This window comes from Zonotrichia albicollis, chromosome 4, assembly GCF_047830755.1.
Source record: "Zonotrichia albicollis isolate bZonAlb1 chromosome 4, bZonAlb1.hap1, whole genome shotgun sequence".
Lineage (NCBI taxonomy): Eukaryota > Metazoa > Chordata > Aves > Passeriformes > Passerellidae > Zonotrichia > Zonotrichia albicollis.
Window position 1 is genome coordinate 11,687,431 of NC_133822.1, and position 6,000 is coordinate 11,693,430.

A 6,000-nucleotide genomic window follows, 5' to 3' on the forward strand; every position below is an offset into this window, starting at 1 on the left:
AGTTTCTTCAAGCTTTTCCAGTGATTTTCTTTTTTTTTTTTTGGGAGACTAGGCATGTCTCATGAGGACCAGCAATAACCAGCTAGAAAGCAAGTGACTGATAACAACTTGTGTCTATTCCAAGCTTCTGCAAATTGAAAAATATTCACCCTTCTCCCACCAAAAACAATGTAATAGCAGTCTAGACATCCCAATTTATGCAATTCAAATTATAAATTACACAACTGTGAGTGAAGAGCACTCACACCACAACACTCAATTCATATACAAGTCAACATACTATTCTCATCTATCAGAACTGAATTTAAAATGTGAAGATTAAGGTAGAAATTTCAAATAGGAATGCACTTTCTGGGAATTTATATTCAAGTGAAAATTATATACCTTAAGCAGAATAGAAAGTACGATAAGAAAATTAGCCATGGTCTATGAGGCTATTGTATCATTTAGACTCAGATTTGACTGCAGGATCAATAAGATTATTCACCCCATTCCAGGGTGTTGGGTGTATACTTTTCAATATTTTTTCAAAGATCCTAAACAGAATATTAATTAATAACAATGAAAATGGTCCACTCAAATCTCTTAAGGACAATTTACAAGCAACTGTATAAAAGGAAAGATGAAAAATTTTATTAAATTCTTTCTTCACTATTTAACTTAGACTTCTGTACATATCAACTTAAAGCAAGCCCTTATAAAATACAAATAATCTCATGATATATTTGATGTTCTTTGAAATTATACTTTCAAGCTTTTTACTGAAATAGTGAATGCTAGAAAATTTTCTTTAAAATATGCATTTTTAAAAATAAATTCATATGACTCCAGAATTGTATTTTCAAGAATATTAAATATCAAAACACAGAATGTAATTGGGAAAGCCAGCCATACTAAACATAAACCACCACTGTTATCATAGTAAAAAAGCATTCCACTAATCCATGTAAAATGCCACTTTTTCTTGCAGGCAGCTTTGTAAAATCCCTCCATTTCATTTTGCATTAAAAAGCAATATTTTCAAGACCTTCCACCCAACTGACCTTAGATGTGCTCCTGAGGAAAACCCCCTGATTCTAAACGTTGTCTCATTGGGCTCACCTTGAGTAAGGGCGGCTGATTTTTCAGCTGAGCACACGAGTCCTCAGCACATGACCTGCATCAAGTTACCAGGAGACAGACCAGCAGCTCAACCTCCCCACCAAGCATGGACTGTGAACTGGGGGGGGAGTGTTTATATATTCCAAGAGACGTCAGTTCCCTCTTTATCTTTTTTTTTTTTTTTTTTTTTTTTTGGCCAGAAGAAAAAGTTGAGTTCTGCTGCTGCTGGGGGAAGGGGTTATTTTTGCAGCCTGACTAAAAGCCACTACCTACATCTCGTGGTAGGATACTCAGTGGCTGCAATCTTTATCCGAGTTGGATCCAAGTGAGTCAAAGGTCAAGGAGACAAAAGGGTAACTTACTAGCTTGGTTTTTGGTTCTTCTTTCATATCTGCCTATTTGTATTTTACTCGTCATGATAGTGTATTTTCAAGGAAGAAAAATATGGCAATTTCAGAATATTTTGAATAGGATTTTTTTCCAGGTAACAGATATAATGTTTCCTTGCCAAGTGCTAAGGCTCTTCCTATTTTACTGGAAGCTCAATGGACGTCATCCCAAAGGCTTCTTTTTCTGAATGTATCTAAAAATACATTTATTTTTTCACAGACCTCTCTATCAACCAATGTGTCACTCCATCACAATGTCCACTAATAAATAATAACATTTTGATAAGCTTTTGCAGAAATATTTTATAAATGCCTCTTTATGTCAGGTGAATTCAATGAATGGATTGTTTTAAAAGATTCTTCTAGGAGCAGCAAGAAAAAGTGACTTTTATTTGGCTTAATTATGAGAGAGAAAAAATATTCCTAAAAATAGATTCTCAGGTCCAGACTGAATAGTTTGTGCAGCACTGCATAGTTTGCAAGTCACAGGTTTAGTATTTTCTATCTGTTTTGACTGACTGCTATTCTGTTATTTTATGCTGCTCTACTTGGAAGCTTAGCTTTTATGTGAAAATCTGCTTTTTTGTAATCTAATGTCTGCTAGGTAAGTCTCAGGTGGACAAAAAAAAATAAATTTGAGGTTTTTACCTCCTAGTTGTGAAGCAAGGCTGAAAGTGAGCCTGGTCATTTGAAAACAACTTTTTGTGCAGTGTTCAGCACAAGGCTCACTGCCAGGGCAAGCTCAAGACCCTGAATAACTCCAGCTTCTCATCCTTGAAAAGTGCAGAAATTTTGTTTTCCTCTCTTTTCTAATTAAAGAGGGATGTTTAACTGCTGAAAGTTAAGCAGTCCTCCACACTGTGCTTGCCATGAGCTACTTTCATGGTTATTAATTGTTTCCATTGTACATGTCCTCCTCGGATGGTCTCCTGAGGATGTTCTTGTTTGGATCCTCCTTCAGGGCTGCCTGTGGAGAGGTTCCTTGCCATGCTCATTTTCCCTTTTTGCAGTGTGTGGGAGTCAGTCTGCACCCTTCATGAGTGCTCATCTGTGTTTTTTTTTTGTTGGAATCTGCTACTTTCAACATAAAGATGTTCAGTTTTCAATATATGCATGTGAGCTGTACCACTTAATGTTATGATTGACATATCCTATGATCATCCTGCATAAGCAAAATCTCTCCCAGCAGCAGTGCTTGGCAGTGAAATGAGGACAGCCTCGTTCAACTGCAGAAACAAGCTAAAAGGACAGGAATCTGAGAGAGAAGCTGTAAACTTTTGGATGTCAGTAATTTCTGTTTCTTAAAAACAAACCAGAGCAAAGCATAAGTACTTAATGGTCCCGTGTCCTCTGACTTCATATCAGAGTTCAGAGGTTGCAGAGGAGAGAGTAGAGACACACAGCAACAGAAGCAGGAGACAAAAACAAACAGTTGTGTGCTTCATGAGAGTTCCCAGTGGTGCAACAAACTGTCCCACAAGGAAAAGTTGTCAAAAAGGAGAAACAGAGTAAATGACACTCACACGCCTCATGAAGACAGAGAAAACTGCAGGAAGCAGAAAATGGGAAGTGCTGTTGTTATTTCCAAATGAAGTCCACATACATTTTCTGAAGTAAACATACTACTGACAAGAAAAGGCTGAAAAGATGAGTGCTATTCATGGCTTTTATACATATCTCATAGTGAATCCTTTGGAAAACACAATCTTTGGGGTGCTTTCCTATATGCAGATTCCTAAATAGGTTATGTCACCTCTCTCTCTCTTTCTTTCTTTCTTTCTATATTAAGGTTCATTCTATCAGACATATCTTCATTGTACATACATACAATTTAAATTTTCAAGATGATTACATAAACATTCCCACATTCCTGTATGAATTCTTTGCTGTACAGTATAGCACAGCATGAGTTTATATTCCTGTGTTTCCCAGTTATAACACTCAGATTTTTTTCTTCAACTGCCTATTATGAAGCTTATAAAAACTAGTGTTAACATTAATTCTTTTTCAGATGTGGAAATGTTAGCATATGTTAGGTGACATTGGGAAGCAAATTAGAAAGCTCCAGGAAAGTTCTGTCTCTACTTTTGCACCCCCTGAACTTTTTAAGGATGTTAACTGTTAAAAAACACCCAACAAAATCTACTTGATAGTTGTTAGGTAAAATGCCAACTTCTGGGGCAAAAGATTAGACTAATATTGTCAGTATCTAAAACACGATTTTCTATCAGCTTTTGCGTACTCTCCCTGCTTTTGAGACAAATCATACTAACCCACTTTCCATGGTAAGTTAATGCACACATTTATTGTTTATCCAGGTGATTCTGTTAGCATCATTTTATGTGGCTTCTATTGTCTCTACCAAAAAACCTATTGTCACCACTCAGTGGCTCTCTGGCTTCTTCACAGGAAAGGGAAATGTCCCACAGGATGGGTTGTACCTTGCTCAGTAGTGAAAGATTAAATCATTAAACATTCCCCCCTCAAAAGAAAACAAAGCATACACACACACACACACACAAAAAAAAAAAAAAAAAAAGAACCTATGTCTTTTTTCCCCAAATAAGCTCTTTCTGATTCAACACACTCGTGTTCACCCTTAGTTCTACTGAGAAGGAGAGTGATGGAAATGAATCATCTGGGGAAGAAAAAAGAAAATATGCAATATGCTACAGCTGGGTGAGACTTCTGCCTCTCTCTGTGTCCTGGAGATACTGTGAGGTGTTACTTTGTAGGGAGAGATATTGTGCAGTCATGAAAGATAATTTGATTTCCTAAGGAAATTAAAGCCTTCTGTGTATCACATCATCACACAGCGCATGAGAAGCAGCACATGAGTTTCCACTCAGACCAGCTTCAACAATTCACTGCACTTCCACTTCACAAGAGCCATCCCAGAGTGAGCATGGCCTATCCTCAGGTTTTGTACATAAAGAACATGAATATACAACACATAAATGATCAAATAATAATACAGAACTAATATTATTCCCAAATTCCATATTCACTATTTCTGTCTCATCTGTTCTCACAGTGACTGCTATTTTGTATGACCTGATTTTCCAAAAGCCACAGGATAGAACAGAGTTTTCTAAGTCAGGTCTACTCACATAAAAGAAGGAAGAACAGAGATATCTTAGTTGTTTCAGTTTTCCCTTTACTATCTTATCTATACTGTTCTGAAATAAAAGAAAGGCATAGTTCCATGTTGTTTTTCCTTGTTTAAGTTAGTTACAAATATTTGTTACCGATAAACTTATCCAGCTAAAAGTAGGCATCCGGAGAAGAAATTATTCCTTTTCCTCTCGCTAGAGATAAGTGAACATAACTCTTCTCAAGTACTTGAAATCTTTTCTTAGACAAGACTATATGGAACCATAGAATCATTAGGGTTGGAAAAGATCTCCAACCTTTGACCAAGTACCACAATGTTCACTAAACCATACAACAAAGTGCTACAGCTACTTATTTTTGAACAGTTCCAGGGAGTGCATATCTCTTAGAGGTACTGATATTTCCCCTTTAACTGCAAAGCCTCTAAACAACACACTTAAGTTAGGCACCTAATGATTAGAATGATAATGTTAGAACAATTCCACTCAAAGTCCCCAAAAAAGGTCTTTCATTTCCTCTCCACATCAGTGCACCTCACTCATGGTAACAAAACAGTTGTACAGGGTTCTGGTAAATGCATACAGATTATGAAAATAATAGAAAATTCAAGAAGAAAATTTCAAAATATTTACCAGCTGGCATTAATGGAAAGTTTGAACAAAGATTGCAGACATGGTATTACACTTTTTTGCTCGGCTTACATCACAGATTTTAGTACAGGTGTGTTGGCCTTCGAGGATTGCCAGGGCATGCCCTGGCTCATACTCCAACCATTCATATCAAGCACTATTCAACCTCCTGAAAAAAAATATCCTCCCCAGCATGCATTAATACCTTATTTCTCCTCACAAGAGTTTGGAAGACTCTTATCAAGCTGCTGTGTAGCTCCTTCATTACCCACCAGAGACTTCCAGCCGTAGCTTTCCCAGCTCTGCTAAGTGTTAGGTCCTAAGGTGCTGTCCCTTGTGGTTCCCAATGTGTCCTGACGATATGGAAAAACATCCTAAAATACCAGTGTCTCAAGCCAGCTTGGCAGCAGTACAGTGGAAACAGTGGGATATATTTGGCTCCTGCCATTGATGAGTTCCTCTGTCAAACTGTAATGAAGCTCTTTAAGGGTAAAATGGGTGATGGAAAACCCAGCAATTGCTTCAGGTTTTTCCCCTAGATATATTGCTTTTGGGCTCTTCCTCATGATTGTGGCATGCATAAGCTGCTGCCTTTCTCAGTCCTCAAAATCACTTTTAAAATTTGTTTTCAAGTGATTCTAGCAGGGGGATTAGGTGAAGAAATCCCAAGAGCAGCAGGGATAGACCAGACTCTGATTCTTCCAGTCCTGTGGGTTCATGTGAGAGTAACTCAGAGTATAGATAGGAGGGAACTTAGCAAAACAGAA

The 6,000-nt window shown here is 37.4% G+C and overlaps 1 protein-coding gene across 6 annotated transcripts in view; it reads right to left on the reverse strand.

Annotated features, from left to right (window-relative positions):
- Positions 1 to 5,577, reverse strand: part of CD36 (CD36 molecule (CD36 blood group)) — a 31,084-nt gene extending 25,507 nt beyond the window's left edge. The window contains exon 1 of one of the 6 annotated variants that reach the window (XM_074538792.1): positions 5,439 to 5,577. The gene's annotated coding sequence lies outside the window, so the exon portion shown is untranslated. Of the gene's footprint in view, positions 1 to 1,043; positions 1,253 to 5,438 lie in introns of those variants that run through there. The other 5 variants (XM_074538793.1, XM_014268556.3, XM_026794803.2 and 2 more) reach the window with 5 other exon arrangements.
- Positions 5,578 to 6,000: the final 423 nt, after the last annotated feature.